This window comes from Mustela putorius, unplaced genomic scaffold (genome assembly GCF_011764305.1).
Source record: "Mustela putorius furo isolate JIRA1106 unplaced genomic scaffold, ASM1176430v1.1 tig00000095_pilon_pilon_pilon, whole genome shotgun sequence".
NCBI lineage: Eukaryota > Metazoa > Chordata > Mammalia > Carnivora > Mustelidae > Mustela > Mustela putorius.
This window is the reverse complement of record NW_025421280.1, coordinates 2,506,738-2,526,877: the sequence shown is the minus strand read 5'-3', so window position 1 is coordinate 2,526,877 and position 20,140 is coordinate 2,506,738. Positions and strand designations below refer to the sequence as shown.

Sequence of the window (20,140 nt, the reverse complement as noted above, 5' to 3'; positions counted from 1 at the left end):
TGTTTGCTGAAAAGAACTTCTTGAAGATCTCTGATTTTAGAAATATGGAAGTGGTACATTCTATAACAATGCTGCCTGAGCTAAACATAAAGTGAGATGCGCAGGTCATTTTTAATTTTCTAGTAGCCCCATCAGAAAGATAAGGAATGGATAGAATTAATTTTAGAAACACACATTATTTAACCCAATATATTTAAAATCCTATCACTTCAGTATGTAATCAAGTGTCCTTGAAATCCAGTGTGTACATGACACCTTGCCCCTCTCAACTCCCACAAGCCACAGACATACTTCGTGTGACCAGCAGCCACAAACAGCTAGCACAGGTATTGAAAAGTACAATTCTCAAAGATCATATTACCATGTCTGTGAAAAAGAGATTTCCTAAAGATATTCTAACCTGATTCTACTTCAGAAAACTGTCATTATTGTTTGGGTAGACTGTATTGACTTTTAAATAGAAGGTCTTTACCAGACACAGGACTCTAAATAATTCCTATATAATGTACATGCCTTTCAACCTCCAAAACCTATAATCACCTCCTCAAATTCTGGACAAAAATAACACTCATTAATCAGGTTTTCTGTTTGTTTTTAATTTAAGGTTTCTGTCCTTCAATCTGATTCACAGTTGAATGATAAATTATTAGACCCATGATATTCCCTGGGAACTCTATGGCTTTAAGAATGTTTCATTAAGGAATTACTCAGTCAGAAGGAAATTTATTGACACTTATCTCATTTTCCCTCCTGTTCATCGTAGGCGACACCTGTGATTTTCAAAGACAAATGGCTAAAGATGAGGGTCTCTATATATCACTGGGGCCTTGAGCTAGTGCTGCACCTACAGCTTTGTCTGGCTAGTTTTCACAATCTTTCTTCCTGCAGCAATGGGTGTACTGTGAGGTGTGGCACAGCGCCCTCCAGAGGATCCCACAGAAACAATATAAAATGGCACTCACCCCCACGTACCCCCCTAACCCGGCCCCAGGTCAACCAACAAGCAAGCACAAAAGTTCAAGGAACTGGAACTACTCAATCTAGCCAGATCCTCAAACTCTGAACACTAAATCCCTTCTTATTTCCACAGAATTCTTGTGTTTCCAAATCTACTTCAAATGCCCCCCCCCACAATGTAAAACTCATAATCTCCAGCTAAGCAGCTGATCGAAGCACCATAAAATGAAAAGTCTGGGAACTGTGTGTAGGCTGCCATGACTTGGCTCATGATCCTCATTTCCTTAATAAAATTTATTTTAAAATAACTCTCCATTCACATATTTATAGTACAAAGTATAACACTTTGATTCAAATAATTACATAGGTAACCTCAGCAAAAAAGATTCTGTAAGCGTACACCACCACACAACATAAAATTAAAGACACATTTCTAACTCCCTAACACAATTTCTCTGGTAACATTCAGCCTTGCATACATAACGCTGATTTGCATATTAGTGCTACATCCAACTCAGGTAACCATGACACCTCCAAAATAGACACAAGCAATAAACATGACCAAAATCCTGTCAGATTATTCAAGTGACATTGGGAAGAGAATATTACAAGGTAATTTCTAATACTGAGGATTTGTATCCATACATAAAATACCAACTGAAATAGATCTTCAGAATGAAATTTCCTAAAACGATTAAAGTAAAATGTGAAACCTCACAGTTTATACAAGACAAGAAACATTTGGCTGCAAATGGTTTTATAATTTTGCTAATTAAAAATTATCCCATTTTCACTTTGGATTCATCATGTAACAGAAACAGGAATAACCTTACCATGCCAGAAACACAAGCAAATGATTAAAGTTCTACTCTCAAAAAAATCTTTAAAAGTTGGCAAAACATTTCATTAGGCTACAAATCAAAATCCGTCTGTCCTTGACATCTCTTTAATGTCTTCCAGATTCCACATCTAGTTTTTTTTTTTTAATCACTCACTGAATCGCTCAGAAATTAAAATATGTTAAAATACCACTCATCTTGGACCTCTCGGAAAGTCCTCCCGGATCGTACAACCTTCAGGCCCCTCCACATGCGCAATGGACCCCACACGGCCACCAACTGATTTATGTAAAGTATTCCATAAAGTTCACAATGAGAAAAAAAAAATTCCCAGAATCGTGCCTTCATCAATAAATCTGCTACATGAGAAGAATATAAATAAATACTAAAAGGGGGCCACCGTGAACTCTCTCTTCTGAAGTTTGCCAAGTGGAAATGGGTATAACTATGATTAAAAATAAAAATCTCTGAGCTTCCAAGGTGTTACCAACAAAATATGCCTACAAAAAGAAGAATGCAAGTGGCAAGGAGGTTGACTGATGAGCACGTATTTCTCTGTAAAGCTAATGAAGGCAATGTTTACAGTGCATACTTATTTATTTATGCTTCCCCTCCCTGAGCCCTCCGTGTGCCATGGGAGTCAGTGTGCGCTAATGGCACTGAACACCAGAGAACCTTCCAACTGCGAGTTGCAGTCACTGTGTCAGTGGAAACAATGAATCACAGACGTGCAACCTGGGATGAGTTGTGGCAGCACCTTACATGTGTCACCAACGGGTCATGTGACATGGCTGTTGCCATGGTGAGGCTCCATGTTCGGGAAATGTGTTAAGTCTCATAGAAGGCACCCAGCCATCCCCCAACGTACCCATGCTCGGGAATGTATACTGAAATCTTTCTACTGCCGGGAACATTGTGGTTGGCTTCCTCACTGGGAGTCTTGCTAGAAGCGGGTGGGGGAGGGGGCTGTGTCAGTTGGGGGAAGCCGTGAGAAAATCAAGTGCAGCATCCCCAATGACTGTTGGGGGATGCGGGGCCCCAATACAGCCCAAAGAGCAGGATCTTTAAAAATAATCAATCAACTCTTTCCATGGGATAAAAGCGGGCTATCCCAAAAAGGGAGGTCATTTTTATGTTGCTTGTTTCATTTCTGTGCGTTCAAACAAGGGATAAGGCTAAAGAGACCAAAACCTCCACAGTGTCTTGGGTAGAACAGAAGCATTATATGGACTGAGGAGATACAAATGAATCACCCTAGTCACGTTTACCAAAAAGTCCTCCTCTTGGACTTTTCTCACCGGAGTCTCCACTTTTCCCTAGCACTGCTTCCATCACCTGAAAGCAGGAATAAAAACCATAAGAGACTCCCCCTAGTGAGGACTGAAGGATCCCCCTGGAGACTGAGCAGAGGATCTGACACGTGGGAGTCACCCAGGAAGCTGCGACTACGGGTTCTGGAACCACGGCTGCAACGATCACTTCTCCACAGCTACCCGGCTTGGTGCAAAGGGAAGCCTGCTCCTGTGCTCCAATTTCAAGGGAAGATGTGGGACTCTCCAGCAATGATTTCTTTACGGGCTGGCTTCCCGATTTGGAATTTAAGAAGAGGGCTAAGAAAAGTCAGAATGTTTCCTTCTCATGTGATGAAGACTGTTTTGTCAAAAAGAGGCACCTTCAAGTGAATTAGAAATGTTGACACATAGGAAAAAACCGGCCTCTGTTGCTTCAGGTGCTGTGAGGAACTAGCAAGATAGTTACAGGACACCTCAAACGCAACAGAAGGAACACCTGAAGGACCAAAGGATCTTTAGCCTGGAGAAGGCTCAAGAAGGATCCATGGCTGATGTGAAAATAACTGATGGGCGGTCATGTAGAACAGATGGGTTTTGTAGAAGCTCACGGGTATCAAGCCAAACAAGTAAGTGGCAAGACCATGGGTGGTAGATTTTAGCCCAATTTAAGAAAGAACTGTCCAGCCCTAAGGTTTGGTCAGAGATAAAATGAACTTCCTGAAAGATGCTAAGTTCAACATCCCAGAGTGACGCAGAAGTCTGGATGTTTGTGTAGCAGCAACGAAGCCTCAAAGATTTAGGCACAAGAACCACAGGCACGGCAGTGAGCTTCAGTATGCCTTCGAACGCTAAATACCTAGGAGTCTGTGAAGGTATGTGACACATAGGTATATACACATAGGAACACATAGGTACATACACATAGATACATAAAATTCACATCCTGGGACACAGCAGAGAGATAACAGAAAATGGGTTGTAATAATCCAAGAGCACATTTTTTTTATTTAGGACAGAGTTTAGAGCTCATAGATCCCTGTATCATTCGCTGAAATTTTACTATATGCCAACACTTTCATAATGCTCTTTGTGTATTAATTCATTTAATCTTACAATCACCGATGAGTTAGGTACTACTATCACTCACATTTTGAAGGCAAGGAAACTGAGGTACAGAACAGCGTCGTAACTTACCAAAGATTCTAGTGTTAGTAAGCGGCAAAGCCAGGATTCAAACCCAAGTAGTCTGGCCAACATCCTGTGTTCTTAATCACCACATTTAGCTGTTTATTACACATTAAAGGTTCTACATCTTGGCTCTGGATCATGGAATACGTTTATTTTTCATTTAATAAAAAAATAAAATAAAATAACCCTTTGCAAGGCTTTCAACCTAATTCTACCTTTGCTTTGTTCTCTGTCACTTCCTACAATTTTTTATTACAATGGACATTTCTATGAAAACATATTTGCTTCTTGGGGGTTCATCTTTTCTCGATGTTATTCCCCAGATGCAGTAACAATACCTTGGTTCACAAATTACGGTGTGCCGAAAATCAGAAACTCTTTTCCCTTCGCATTCCAGCCAATTTTATCATGATAGTTGATAGTGAAACATTCCTCTAGATTATTCTCCTGTACCTTTCTTGAAAAACATCCTTTTCATTTCTCCTCCTTGGTCATACATTTTTTTCCTTACTCAATGCTGTGTTAAAACTTTGCCTCCATTTTATTAAAATGCCCCACTGCCTGAATTCACTCTTGCCCATGTTTACTGCTGCCCTGACTTCCCTCACCTGTTGACAAAAGACTAAAATCTTCAATGAAAAGTAGAAACTCTGATTGAAGACCTCTTCTTCCCAGAATGCTCACACTCTTTTTTTTTTTTTTAAACCATTCTTATCCTCCAGAGATTTCTTTACAGAAAATCACACGACAGGGACACCTGGGTGGCTCAGTGGGTTAAGCCGCTGCCTTCGGCTCAGGTCATGATCTCAGGGTCCTGGGATCGAGTCCCGCATCGGGCTCTCTGCTCAGCAGGGAGCCTGCTTCCCTCTCTCTCTCTCTGCCTGTCTCCCCATCTACTTGTGATTTCTCTCTGTCAAATAAATAAATAAAATCTTAAAAAAAAAAAAAATCACATGACATACATTATACGTCTCCTGGTCTCCACTTGCCTCATGACAAAGTCAGGGACACTTCAAAGAAAATGTCCTATTCTTGTCATTCAATACCACCTCTCCGAGTTTTGCTGTCCCCAAGAATCACTTGTACAATGACTTTCGTATTTTTCTTTAAATGTCTCAATTTTATTAAATGTTGCCCTGAAGGACTATCAGCTGAGATACCAGACCTGATGTGCGGTAGTATTTTGCTGCATATTGAACACAGAATACATATTAAAATAATACCACTTAGATCGTCAAAAATGTTCTTCTGTGTCTCCTAGCAAATCCATCTCAAATTTTGCTGGTGATATATACAACACTCTTCAGAAAATGCTTGTACTGAGGAGAATACAGATTTCAAGCCATTTTCGAAGTCTACTTTTCTTCTCTGACTTGTTTTCTCTCTCACTCTTTTACCCCTAGCCTCACTTAGAGTTCTCTTGTTTGAAGTACAGGAAGGGAGAGGGGTCCCCCACCCCTCGCCACTACATCTCCCTCTAAATCAATGAAGAATCCAATCACACAGAAGTTTGTCTCAAGATGAGATTTAAACAGAAGACATTACTACTTCATCAGAAGCTGAAGAGCAAATGATCCAGCTGAAGCATCAAACGAGAACAGAGAGGTGAATCCTCGGCACGGCTTCGTGCGTTTGCTTCTTTAGTCTAGGGCTCAGCAAACCACAGGCCCCGGAGGTCAAACTGAACCTGTTGCCCGTGAGCTAAGAATAGTGTTGATGTTCTTTCAGGTTTGGGAAAAAATTAATATGACGACTTGGTGTCGAGTGGAAATTATACAGAATTCAAAGTTCACTGTCTGTCAATAAATTTTATTGGAAACACAGCCATGCCCACTCGTGCACAGGCCGGCTGTGGCTGCGTTCACACTACAGTCGTTGTGACAGAGCCTAGAGTGCGGAGGCTGAAATACTGACTATCTGGCTCGGACAAAGTTTGCTGATCCCTGATATGAACAAAGAAGTTCTATGAGCCTTTTGCCACCACACATACATGAGCATTCTTTTGAGTTATAAAAGCTGCCCACCCTACTTCCCGCCCCCCACAAAAAAAAAACAAAAACAATAACAAAACAAACAAAAAAAAAACAAAAAAGCCAAGAGTAAGACAGAAAGCATAAGGAATCTCCATGTATTCAGCACCAAGATCAGATCAAAGCTTCCGTTCAGACCTGCAGCATGGACTAGAAGACAGATACCCACCAGTCGGCACTGTGTGGGCTGCGCGCCCCGCTGCCTCATTTCTCATGCGATTCTGAGGACTATTAACCATCCTAAGAGTAAATGATCCTGATACCTTTTAAAGCTGCAACATTATTAACAATTAAAAGGCTGCCAACCACACATACACAATAACTTTCTTGTACTTTAATATGCATATCCATGGCCTGATTATACCAGCGTGGAGAGATTGACAGGAAAAGCTGAGTGTCATGGCTCCAAAGGAGACACTACATTGATCAGTAAATAATACACGTTTTTTGAAACTGTCTAACTGCATATTTACACTTGTCAACTCTCATACACTTTGGTGACAGACTTCTTTTTCAAACATCTATGTAACAAATTCTAATACTGATTTTTAAAATGTCTTTAATAACTACCAAAAAAACCCACACGCACATTTAGAGTGTATAAGGCTTAAATTATATCCACCAAAGAGTGCCACCTGGAGCATTAATTGCTGCATCTTAACCATTCCCAGGGACATCCATATATTTGCAAATGTCTCAAGAAAAGGTTAAAATACAGTTGCAAATAACTATGCCTTGTGCTTACAAGATGCCAGGCACTGTAATTAAGGACTTCGCAGCCAAAAGGGTAGATCCTACCATTGCCCCCTTTGGACAGCCTTGAGGAGGATACAGGACTTGGCCATGGTCATACTATTAGTGAGACCTAGGACCAGGACCTGAGCTTCTCTGCTCTAACTTCAGACACCATGCTCTCCCTCACCCGCAGCAGGCTGTGGAGACCTGTATTTAACAGGTTTCCCAGGCAGCCCTTAGAGATCACCCTTTGAAAAACATGGTCCCAAGCACTTGGGGGAAGAAGGGAATGAAGTCAATGGGTCCTCGGTTCAAGTCCCGTCAACTCCCCTCCAAACACTACCCAAGGGAGGATGAGAGAGAAGATCTGTAACAGGTGTATCATAGCCCCTGGCATGCCACATAAGCTCACTTCCAACAGCTACTAAATGACTATCATTCTTTATAGGTCACAGAAAGCTTGTATATCAGGTAAAGTCGTTTTATCTATATTGTCCAGAAAATTGCTTCAACTCTTGGCCAACTAGGTTAGCATCTTCTTGCCCTAAGACTCCACAGCAATTAAATTACAACAGCAGTTGAAAGCTGGCAACTTTCAACAGAGCAGAGACACAGTGATAAACCAGTGACTGGTTTATTAACCACTAGACTAGACAATGACCTAGACATACCCCTCACCCCCCACCCACATGCAATTTGTTTTATTACCAAAGTAGTCAAATTCATAAAGAAGTGGAGAAAATAGCATAACGAGTCCCATATACCCACCACCCGGATTCCAAAATATCCAGATTCTGCTCCATTTGTTCCTTCCTGGAGATTTGTAAAGGAAATCACAAGTAAAAGGCCATTTTACCCTTCACCACCTATCAGGCAAATCTTTAAAAAAAATATGGAGAGGATAAATGCCCTCAATAATAACTGAAAACACGTCATTAAAAAAAAAAACAAACAAACAAACAAACAAAATTCCACAGAGCATCGCTGAGACTGGCCTGCTGGCCATCTAGCCTGAACATCCATCCTGGAAGGGCAGTTGTCCCTGGAGGCCACAGACAAGGGGCCTAAATAACCTGACAAAGAGGCAGCACTTGACCTTTCCCAAGCTAGAGCCATGGGCACAAGATTCCAGCGGCCAAGGTTCTCCCTTCCTGCACCCATTTTCTGGAGCGGCCGGCCTGCTAGCTCAGTGTGGCCGGCTTATCCTGGACTGAGGGACAAAAAAGTCATCTGCTCAAATGTGAGGGACTCCAAGAGCTGCCACTACCAGGAGCATCTTTACCTGAGGAAGAGAACCAAAGGAAGCACAAGACAACGAGCCCACCGGCAGGGTTCCCGGAGATTTTAGATGGAGGAAAAGGCCAGTAGGTAAGGAATATTTTGGAAAAAAAAAATTTTTGGAAGAAGTTATTTCCTTTTATATCACCAGTTCTATAAAAATCCTGTTTGTATATTAAGCTGCAGTTTCAACTGAGTTGGATTCCAATTTCTTCCATAAAGACAACTAACAATAAGCTACAAAATCTTCCCTGCCTAAATGAAGGAAAAGGGCCTTCAAGAACCACAGAAGGGGAAGAGGCAGCATGCCCTCGTGGAGAAGACACAAGCTTTGAAACTGGCCCAACTTAAGGGAAACCCTCTTTATAAAACTTGCTACGTGAGCCTGAGCAGGTGACCAAGCCACTGGGCTTCCCTCTTCCCAACAATTCAACCAAGGGCACCTGGGTGGCTCATGCAGTTAAGTTTGGACTTAGGTCATGATGGCAGGGTCCTGGGATTGAGCCCCACATAGGGCTCTGCATGCCACTCAGAGTCTGCCTGACATTCTCTCTCTCCCCTCCTCTGCCCCCTCCTCTACTTTTCAGTGCTCTCTCTCCCTCACTCTCAAATAAATAAATAAAATTCTCAAAACAAAGAAAGAAACAAACAATAAAACCAAAATAATAATATCCAGGACACAGAGACACTGTTAGAATTTTTAAAAAGAAAACTAATGTGATATCCAAGCCACTGTAGGAAAACGTATCGGCTCATGAATGGGTGCTATAATTGTTTGTGACAAACATCACTAAATCTCACGGAACACAAAGAGGGATGAGAAAGATTTCATCACACGACCCTATTCCAATCAACCCTTGGAGCTGCGGGGAACAGCATGTACAACAAATCCAAGCACCACCGTCAGAATAGACCACGACGGGTCCCACTGATTTTGTCATTCTTGAGTAAGGCCAACTGTATCATCCTATAAACATGCGCCGAGAGAACACAATTCATGTGTTCACCTACCATCACTTTCCAGAACTCTGGTTCCATGACCAACACAACACAAATAGTCAAACAAAATGTTGAAGTGAAATTAAAATGTAAATTAACGAAATGGTGCTTCGATGCACTAATTGCTCAGTTTTCTTTAAGAAGGAATTAAAATCATGGCTATTCTCAACAGGGTACCTCAGCAGCCTGCACCCAGACTAAGTGGAAATTTCCTTCTCTTAGTTTCTGTGCATTGCTTGAACCAAGTTAACAGAAAACAGATTATTTTCAAAAACAACACGCAATGTAACTTAAGTTCCTAGAATTTTACATCACAGAAGATATCATTTGAAATATAATAGTTGAATGCCTTCCTCCCTGGTACAGCTTGCTTCAGTGTATTGATAAAAACCAAGATTAATATGCAAAAGGAAATTGCAAGGAACTTGCCCTGCACCGGTCAGCACCTGGTACATGTGGGTGCCCCTCCCTTTGAGAAAGCAACTGCACTTGGAGAGTGAGAGTCTGGGTTTCATTCTCACCCCACCACTTCCTTGCTAGGTTTTAGCCTCAGTTGATGCACAGGTAACAAGAGGGTGAGAATGGTCTCTTTTTTTATCTTTTCCAAAGCTATAGAATTTTTAAAAAAAAATTTTTTTAATTAAAAAAACCTACAAAACTATAATGCTTCGCATACATAAACCAAAACCAGATGAAAGGTGGAAAATAAACTACTTCACATCATACAATTATGGCAGATGCATGCTAAAAACCCAACGGTTACATAATCGGATAACTGCTAAACTTGTGTGTGTGAGAGTCTCTCATTAAGAGAACAAACATACACTGCTTAACCACTGGATGCCAGGTATCCAGGTAAGTACTGGGTATACAAAGAAAAACTACAAAGATGGTTCAAAAGTCACTTGCCTGACATTACTGTGTTTGTACTCGTGTCTATGGTAAATGTGTACACTTGCCTACAGGAACTTAAGCAGAGTAATTCTGAGGTCACATCAGCACTCAGCAGAAGACAGACTGTGATCAATTAGTGATGTCTGTCAAGGATGCAGGAATGGGCAGGAGTGGGGAAAATGTAAGATCCAAAGTATGTCAGGAATGTTCGCCACCTTTGATTTAGGCAAGAGATGTGAGGCTTTGTGTAAATGTCATAGGAACAAAAGCCTGCCTGCTACATTAAAAGTTTACTCGACAGTGAATTTGTATGTCCAGAAAAATGTGTGTATAATCCCATAAGGGGCTTAGAGGGGAATGGAACATATCTGCAATATAAATGCAGATTACCTTTATTACAAAATTGGATCATATTCTCATTCCTAGACTAATTTCCTATATCATAAAACCTATATTCAATTTTATAAATAGCATACACCAAGAATCATAAATTCAGTTAATGCAGAAATTTAACAGATTTTTTTTTTTAATAAAAGTGAGAAAAGGCTGTTTTCGAGCAAGTATCTGAAAGGACAGAAAGGGCTCTCTCTTTGAAGATATGTTTTTCCCTCTGACTCTACCTCCTTGGGGATATAACGAGAGAAGAAATAAATTTCACAGCTAATATATATGAAGTAACATGTTTAACATTATCCAATGAATTTATATCTACCTACACTATATAAATTTATCTCACATAAACTGTCATCTCCAACAGAATTCATTAAAACAATGTTATAGCTTCTGAATTAAATGCAACCTTCTAATTGGAATTTAATCTTACAATAGTAGAGGGTTTTATTTTCTAATTGACAAACGGAATAATTCATTACTTTGTCTCACAGTTCTGTCAGAAGAATTAGAAAGTAAATGTGACCTAGGTGTTGGCTGGCCACGTCTGTGAAGTACACGGGGTCTGGGGAGGGAGGCGGGCAGTGGAGTTTCCTTCATCATCCTCAGAACTCCCTGGGCTGCTCATGGGCAGGAAAAGGATGGACACTCTCACTCAATGACTAGATTACTAATATATTCCATTACCACCACGTAAATGTCATGTTAATTTCTGATCTTCATCAAGCCAGACAATGGCTTCCACCTTGGCCCCTGGCCAATTAGCTGTGTGGAAAATATTCAGCCAATTACGTTACTTCTATTAGGTTAGGGACTGGAGAGAAAGGCAAAATAAACGCCTCGAAAATACTTCAGAGATAAAATGTAAGTTGACACTGTCTTCGCATGCTGGAGCCCAAGTTATACAATCTGATAGGCAGCTGCCAGCACTCATAACTGCTTATTAAATCTAGCCTCTCTTTATGGCGTGAGTGAAGATCTGTATTTTTACCAATATTAGGTTCATCGTGTTATGAAAGAGACCAAAATACTTAAGATCATTCGCTCCAGCTTATAAAACATATTATGTAGTTTATTAAATTGTTAAAATTACTTTTCAAACTCAAAATTTCAGGGCCTGGAAGTTGAAGCACAACAAAGTGGCTCTGCCCACTGACAGGTTCCAGCACAAGACAGCTCAGGAGGGGAGCCCATCAGACAGCTTTCCAGTCCCAAAACACCTGCTACCTGCCCCCACTTCTTCCTGGAAGCTGCACCACCATTACCACACCCCAAAACCCATGACAAAAAGGAAAAGAAAAAAAATGCACTCAAATTTTATACAAAAGCAAGGAACTCCCAGCCAAAACGTAGCCCATTCTCAAGTCGTAAGAAGAGGGAAGAAATATTTCCTATGGTTTTCCCTCATCCAAGAAGGTTAAAAGCTAGGAATTTCATTATGACAGAGATCAAACAAGGAACTGTGGGCCAAGAAGGAAAAACAATCGATGACAAAACAATGTCACAAGGTGCTGCATTCTTATACCAGATCCTCCAGCAGAAGACAGCTTACTGATAGGGAGTGGGCAATGCCAAGACAGAGACTGAAACACAAGCCAGCAATGCGCCATCCCTACTCCACTCTTCTCAGGAAAACTCTATATGCAAATCCAGACTGTTATTATCACATTTATTAATAACACTGTGGCTAACTGCCTATTAAATATGCAGCAGACTTAACCGCTCTCCACTCTGGGAGCCTCGTGATGTGCATCAGATAGGTATCCATACCAACTTCAGCTTCACGCCAGAGAAAGAGGAGCCAACTCTGATTCCCTGCTGCTGAACGGTGGCATTAAAGAACTGTCCCAAAGAGAGACCTCCAGTGCTCAGCCTGTCTTTCCTCTGTTATCTTGCACCTAAAGTAATTTAGCAGACATGGTTATCACCTACATAGATTGAATACATTACCCATTTTCTGTCTTTAAGAATTTGCTACAATGATCTATTTGTGCACACCTTTCCTCATATGAGTTCACTTGCCTTGCATGTGAGTGCAGCAGTGTACTGTTCTGGTTGCCTGTCCCCATGACTGTGACTCTGTCTACCATGAGGACACTTAGCGTGAAACACTGCACGCAGAATTAGAGTTTATTCCAAGCCTGAAGACTTCAAATTATCAGTGGTAACCATCAGTGGGCGCTTCTTTTGGTTACTTGAAAAACTGTGAGGTTCTAAAAGCCACAGGGCTGTGAATATATTTTTGACAATAAAAGGACTAACTAGATGCCAGATATATAATACACAGGAAGTTGGGTTATTGCATCACAGAGGAAGAGAATTAGTCCTCTGGGCAAACCTTAGAGGTGTGCTTTAAGGAAGAAGAGGGTGGAAAATCAGAACACATCCTCCAGCTCATCAGAGCTCAGGGACTTCCACTTCCTACTAAAAATATAGTGAAGGGATGTTTACTACCATCTGATAAATAAAAAACACTTCCTTAATATAAAAACCTGGTATTCTGACAAGACCATCTTATCCACTCAAAAGAGAGATCGTTTTCATTATAGTTCTTGAGTCTGATTTCTCAAATAGCCTCACCCAACAAAATTAATGAATAAAATGAAACCTGTCTTTAATCAATCCATTCATGTGGTTTTGTTAAACTTCATACATCAATTTTATGACTGTAAGATTGAGTCAGGCTTTCTCAATACTGGAGACAGAGATGACAGGTAATCTCATGTCTGAGTTTGTTACTATTTCAGTAACTTCAGAATTCCAACCACTTCTATTAATTCTCTTGTGTATCTGAGGCAGGCCCAGGCTTTTGTCTCAACTCAACCCGGTTATGCAAAGATACCACACATTTCATAATGCTCGCTACCTGCTCACGGTCCAACAGACCATCTGCAGAAGTCTATCAGAGCTATGTAGCAGTGGAAAACCCTCAAAACAACTTCATAGGCGAGAAGTCAAAGTACTTCCCAGCAGCATCTAAGGAATATGAGGGAAGATCTTTATCAGCTCTAAATTCCATGACTCCATTAACCATTTCATTTTGGTGTGAACATCCTTGCCTCCTGTGTTACTATTTACTATTTGCCTTATTTCTTGCCAAGAAGGAATAATGTCAGGAAGATAGAAGACTTCGTGTTTCCTCTATCTGAAGCTTTAGAAGAATGGAATAACAAAGCAGCCCAAGCAGAAGTGAATTTCAGAGCTCACGGGCTCTTTGTGGATCAACTAGTCAATACTAACTGTTTTAAGTGCTTCACTAGGGATCTTTTTTTTTTTTAACCTATGACATGAGAAGGTCAAATTGGTCTCTAACTATAAAAATCTTTGGGGTACATGGCTCAACTTGATCTTAGCTCGGGTCTTGATCTCATGGTCCTGAGTCAAGCTGTACACTGGAACCCAGAGTACAGCCCACTTTAAAAAATAGATAAAATAAAATCTTTTCGAATCTGTCTCAATAACTACATGCATAACAATTTCTTAAGAAGACACTTATCAGAGAACTTTTACTCAGCTGCACAGGCTGGATGTCTCAACCTCTATTAACAGAAAAACTAGAAAAAAGATCCTTAAGGACAAAAGAAGTAGGCTCCAGTCCCAACCAGGCAAAGCACTTAGACATCTCAGTTAGACTGTGTGGGCTTCGGCTGCTCTATCTATTAAATGTGGGCATTTAAACTGACGATTTCTAGGGCCTTGTCAGCACTGACAAACAGGGTACTCTAACCCACCTGCTTTGTTGTAAATGTAGGAATCACAACAGAGACTAACCCACCCCATGTCAGGTAACTATTGGACCTCCCAATACCAACATAATGCTCTTCCTCCCTCACTACCCTTCCCTCCACAAAAGGAATCTGTTTCGAATGCAATCATTCTAAGACAAAGGATATGGAGTTTATGCCAATAGTTCTCTCATCATTAAGTGCCACTGAATGCAAAACCTGAAATGAAATGGCTCCCCTCAAAGGTGACCTTGTCCTACGACAAAGCCACCACTGAATGACGTCAGACTTTTTATCCGGAACACCTGGCCTCGACCAATTACTTTCTCTGACAAAGGCAAGTCACAATTGCTTGCTCGTTGCTGCGAGAGTGACGCCAATTGCCGAAGAACGTGGCAGATGCTATCGAACACAGAAAACACGTGTGAGAGAGAAAGATCATCACATCCCTCCTGCCCTCCCCTAACGATTACAATGAGTAACTTGCTGAGGTGAACAATGACTGAGAAAAATGCTCATAAGTCTTTCTGAAAATCTTTGAGAACCCACAGTTTTCTCAAGAACCCTCATCATGGGACGCCTGGGTGGCTCAGTTGGTTAAGCAGCTGCCTTCGGCTCAGGTCATGATCCCGGCGTCCTGGGATCGAGTCCCACATCGGGCTCCTTGCTCCACGGGGAGCCTACTTCGCCCTCTGACTCTGCCTGCCACTCTGTCTGCCTGTGCTCGTTCTCGCTCTCTCTCTCTGACTAAATAAATTAAAAAAAAAAAAAAAAGAACCCTCATCATGGGGGAAAGCTGGGGATGAGACCTTCTTAGTGAACAAATCAGACCTAAATTCCCTCTGAAACTCAAGATGAGATTGTTATACTTGTAGTCCATGGTGGTTCACCGTTTACTGAGTGATTATAGGACCCAAAAAACAATTATTCTTTCAGTTATGCATGTGGATCAGAAGAATTAAAAAAAAATGCACACAAACAAACAAACAAACAAAAAGTTCTCCCGTGTCCTATGGTGCCTTTCACAAATCCTCAGATCATTCCAGGAGTTATCTGAGAAGGTTACAGCAGACAACAACAGCGGAGCTGCTTTCTTCTTTTAAGATGAGAATCTCACACCCTCAGTGTGCCATTGTTCTGATGAACTTAGGACTTCTGTCGGTTTCCTGCACTGTGTGTTACCCCTGCGGCCACGTTTCTGTCTTGTGAATTTTCAGACAAATACTCATAAACATGCACTTACCCTTTTGGCCAGCAAGCATCACATCCACCTGTTCATGGTTGACAGCAAATCAGAGAAGGGATCGAAGCCCTCACCATTGCCCAAATGGTATTTTTTTTTTTTTTTTTTGGAAACTGGAATTGTCAGCAAAAGGTCCTGGGACACTGCAATACAAAAATATTTTTTACACATAACTAAGATGTAGCTTCTAAAACCACCACTTCCTTAAACTTGAAAACAGCAAAGCAGACATAGAATCTAGAGGTAGGGGAAAGCACCTTTAAAATGAGGGTATATCAATATATCAAATGTGATGCTGTCAAATATGAACCGGAAATACTGTTTTGAAAGATGCATTTACCAATGACTTCAACACATACACCGAAAGATTGTTGTTTACTGCAGATCTTGTGCAAAGTATTTTACTTACTTTTTTTTTTAAGATTTTATTTATTTATTGGACAGATAGAGATCACAAGTAGGCAGAGAGGCAGGCAGAGAGGGAGGAGGAAGCAGGCTCCCTGCTGAGCAGAGAGCCAGATGGATGCAGGGCTCCATCCCAGGATCCTGGGATCATGACCTGAGCTGAAGGCAGAGGCTTTAACCCACTGCCCCACCCAGGCGCCCCTTTTACTTACTTTAGCTTTAAAAAAAATACCAGGTCCCATTATAGAGTGCTCAGGTCACAAGAAGGTGTTTTTAACTCAAATATTACGTGGATAAGTATACCATTTCCTAGTAAGTATCTTTTCCAGAGGATGAAAATATATGAAAATTTAAACAATACTATCTTAAAATAATTTTTAAGCAATCATGAACCTCATTTCTCCTCCAAAATAGTTCTAAAAATGTCTATGAGTTACTTAAGGAGCATGACTCAGGGACATATTTCCTCCAAGAGGCAACATACCATGTCATGGGCAGGTGGTCCCAGTGGAATAGCCTTTATGCTGGACCTCATCTCATCACCAGCTGTGTGGACCCAGGAAAGCTATTGAATATCTCAGGATTCCAGCCACTTCATGGACAAGGTCAGGGCAGTAACTGATGCTCCCCAAGTCCCTTTCACCACTTAGCTTTGTTCAGGGTTTTCGACAAAGAATACGTATTCCAAATAAGCTAAACTATTTGCTACTCCTTTTAAAATTCCTGATCAAAAAGATTTTTATCACGTACCATTTTTACGTCGATCTGCCATCAACGCTGAAGATGTGCTACAGGCAGAAAGCTTTGCTCATGCACAGAAGAATTCTCACCCTGGCACCAGCGCCTGACCCTGGTGAACTGCCCCCCTCGGTGGCTAACAGCACCCCTTGGGTGCCCACGGAAGGCTTCCATTTCTCTCCACAAAGGACAGCTCCAACTACTGTGGCTGTCTGCCCAAATACATCGCACCTGTTTCTCAAACATTTGTGTGTACAAGCATAACTTGGAGTCACCCAGCAAAAAAGAAACGGGCTGAGACTGTTTACCATCTTTAGGATAAAAACCAAACTTCTCTCTGTGGCCTACAAGGCCCTGAAAATTGGTCACTTTCTACTTCTCTGCCACTTCCAGCCACCAACCCAATCCCCAACTACAAGTTACAGGGGTCTCCCTTCCATTTCAAGCAAACTGTGTTCTTCTGTCCCAGGGCTGGAGCACTAGCTTCTCCCACTACCTGAAATGCCCTGAGCTCACTCCTTACACAAATGACTCTTCACTGGGTCTTAGGGGCAAAGGCCACTTCAAGAAGGCTGTCCTGCCTACCTACTTAGGCTAGATCCCTGGTTACTCTCAGTGAAATCATCCTATTTGCTTTCTCCAGAGCTTTGGTCGTAATCTATAAACTTTTTTCTCATTTATTCACTGGTCTTCTCCACTTGAATCTAAGCCCCACAAGATAAGGGGACTTCTCTGTTTTATTCTCTCACTCTACTCCAAAACTTGAGAAAAATGCCTGGCTCATGGCAGGCACTCCAGACAGATCCACCAGATCAACAAATGAATCAACAATCGAAAAGAATTCATTCTTCAGCAGCCTACAAAAATGTAATTGCTAGGGACTGAAAACCTACTATGTGCTGGATATGGTTTTAAGTATTTTACAACAGTTCTTTCATTTATTTCTATTCTTAGAACAAAGTTCCTGGTAGACAATGTGATAAGCTTAATAAGCAGATAAGAAAACGCAGGCAGAGTCTTAGTAACTTGGCCAAGATCACACAGTAGCACAGCTTGGACTCCACAAAGTGGGCGCTCCTGAGCACTCTCTATTTTTCCAGCCAATACAGTAAGAGAAACATTGTGAGTGCCTACCTTGTGCTCGACACCCTTCTGACTCAAGCTCGCTGGAGGTTCTTGTAGAAAATACTCAGCCTCCCTGACCCTGAGCTTCCTGCTTCACACAGGGAAAGCTGAGGACCACCCCCCCCCCCACCGCAAAGACCAGGCAGACAATGCAAGGGAACAAAACAGGCCAGGGGTAAGGAACAGCGAGGGGGCAAGGCACAAGGACGCAAATTGGAAAAAGTTTTCATCTTAAAGAGGGCAGCCAGCGCCCGCCACAAGCCAAGTGTTGCCAGAGCAGAACAGAAGTCCAGGCTTCACGAGCTTTCAACTGTATAAAGGAAGGCAGTGATCTAGGTGACTGTTTTGTGAAATTTCATCATTTTTCAAAGATGGCAGCTAATCTTCTAACAGCACCCATGCAAAAGGAAAGGAAAGGAAAAGGGAGGGGGAAAGAAGGAAAGGAAAGAGAAAGGAAGGGAAGGGGAAAGGAAAGAGACAGAGAAAGGAAAGAAAGAACAAACCTACACGTCCTGTGCCAAATGACTACTGAAGTCACACCACGCCTGTGAGTCTAGAGGGATTCTGAAGCGCTGAGAAGCTGTACAGCTGAACACAGAAAAACAGAATAGGTATCTAGACAAGTAAGGGCATTCCAGAGGAATTATCTTGAGCAAGTTTTAGAAGGATCTGGAAGATGCGGTGGAAAAGGCATTTCACAAAACCAGAATGTCAAATTCAGAGGCTTGGAGGTGGGGAGGAGAAGGCAAGTCACCCCAAGAAACAGCAGAGAGGAGGGAGGGCTAATGGGAAAGTTCGTGGAGCTTTTCTTTTCATTTATGCTTGAAGAAGCTACAGGTTCCCACCGAAGACACAGGCTGGGCAAACAGTGCTCTAAGGGTATACTCATTAGTGCTGTCTTGCTTGATATCCTAAAACATGGAGGTTACCAGGCACAGGTGAAAATAAAAAACCATGGGGCCCCTGAGTGGCTCAGTCGGTTAGGCATCCAACTCTTGATCTCGGCTCAGGTCCTTCTCTCACAGGTTGTGAGTTTGGGCCCCATGCTAGGTGTGAAGTCCACTTAAAAAAAAAAAAGAAAAGAATACTAAAAATACTAAAAACTGGTGGCTCAGTGCGTTAAGCCTCTGCCTTTAGCTCAGGTCATGATCTCAGGGTCCTGGGATCGAGCCCCGAATTGGGCTCTCTGCTCAGCAGGAAGCCTGCTTCCCTTCCTCTCTCTCTGCCTGCCTCTCTGCCTACTTGTGATCTCTCTCTCTGTCAAATAAATAAATAAAATCTTTTAAAAAATAATAAAAATAAAATAAGTAAAAAACTAAAAATAAAAACAAAAACAAAAAAACAACTACCATTACAGTTTGTGGAACAATTTTTGGGTTTTTTGGTATATGTTTTAAGGGTCCAAGAGACCCAGAACTGAATTCTATCTCCATCAAGCTCTACAACTCTAACCAAACTACTATATAAATAATACATACTATAATTCTTATATGTATCTGCAGTACATATCTATAAAATACATATACCATAAAAATACACATACACTAGAATTCATACATTTACGTAATACATATATGTATATACCTTTAAATACTATAAAATACGAGCTCTGTAGATCTAACCAAAATATTATGTAAACAAGATATACTGTAGTTTTTATATGTAGTTAGAATATATAGCCTATTAAGTACATTCTATATACACACTACATACAATACATACATATATATACACATATATCATATATATATACCAGATATATATATGATACAAGCTCTGTAACTATAACCAAACTTCAAAAACTAAAAAATATAGCCACTGAAGTTTTTAAAAATCTAAAAATTAAAAAAAAAGAAAAAGAAAAACAGAAGAGAAGACAGATATCCAAATAAATTACCCAGAAAACCACCCAGAGGCAAAAACAATCTACCTAGAATTGTATACCCAGAAAAAAAAAGATACCTTTCAAAAATGAGGATGAAATAAAGATCTTTTCAGACAAACAGAAGTTCATCACCTCTCTACAGGGACCTTCAGAAAGATGTATTTCAGGCCAAAAGAAAATGATTTCTCTGACTTAAGAAGAAAGGGGGAGCCAAAATAACAAACCCATGAGTCAATGAAAAATAAATGCATCAAAATGATGAGCGTGTCTCAAAAACAAAAATAACATTTCTTACATAAAAATAAACTTAAACGTCTGGCAGTACATCACATGTCCCCTAGCCCAGGTCCTTATTTACACGGCGGCACTCCCCACCACCAAGGCCTTGCTCTGCAAACCTGAGTGTGCCACCCAGGG

General features: G+C 41.1%; 1 protein-coding gene across 4 annotated transcripts in view; it reads right to left on the bottom strand.

Annotated features, from left to right (window-relative positions):
- Positions 1-20,140, bottom strand: part of FOXP1 (forkhead box P1) — a 528,267-nt gene that overhangs the window by 479,051 nt on the left and 29,076 nt on the right. For all 4 annotated transcript variants that reach the window (XM_013052518.2, XM_013052512.2, XM_013052546.2 and 1 more), the window contains exon 2: positions 15,571-15,713. The gene's annotated coding sequence lies outside the window, so the exon portion shown is untranslated. The remainder of the gene's footprint in view (positions 1-15,570; positions 15,714-20,140) is intronic.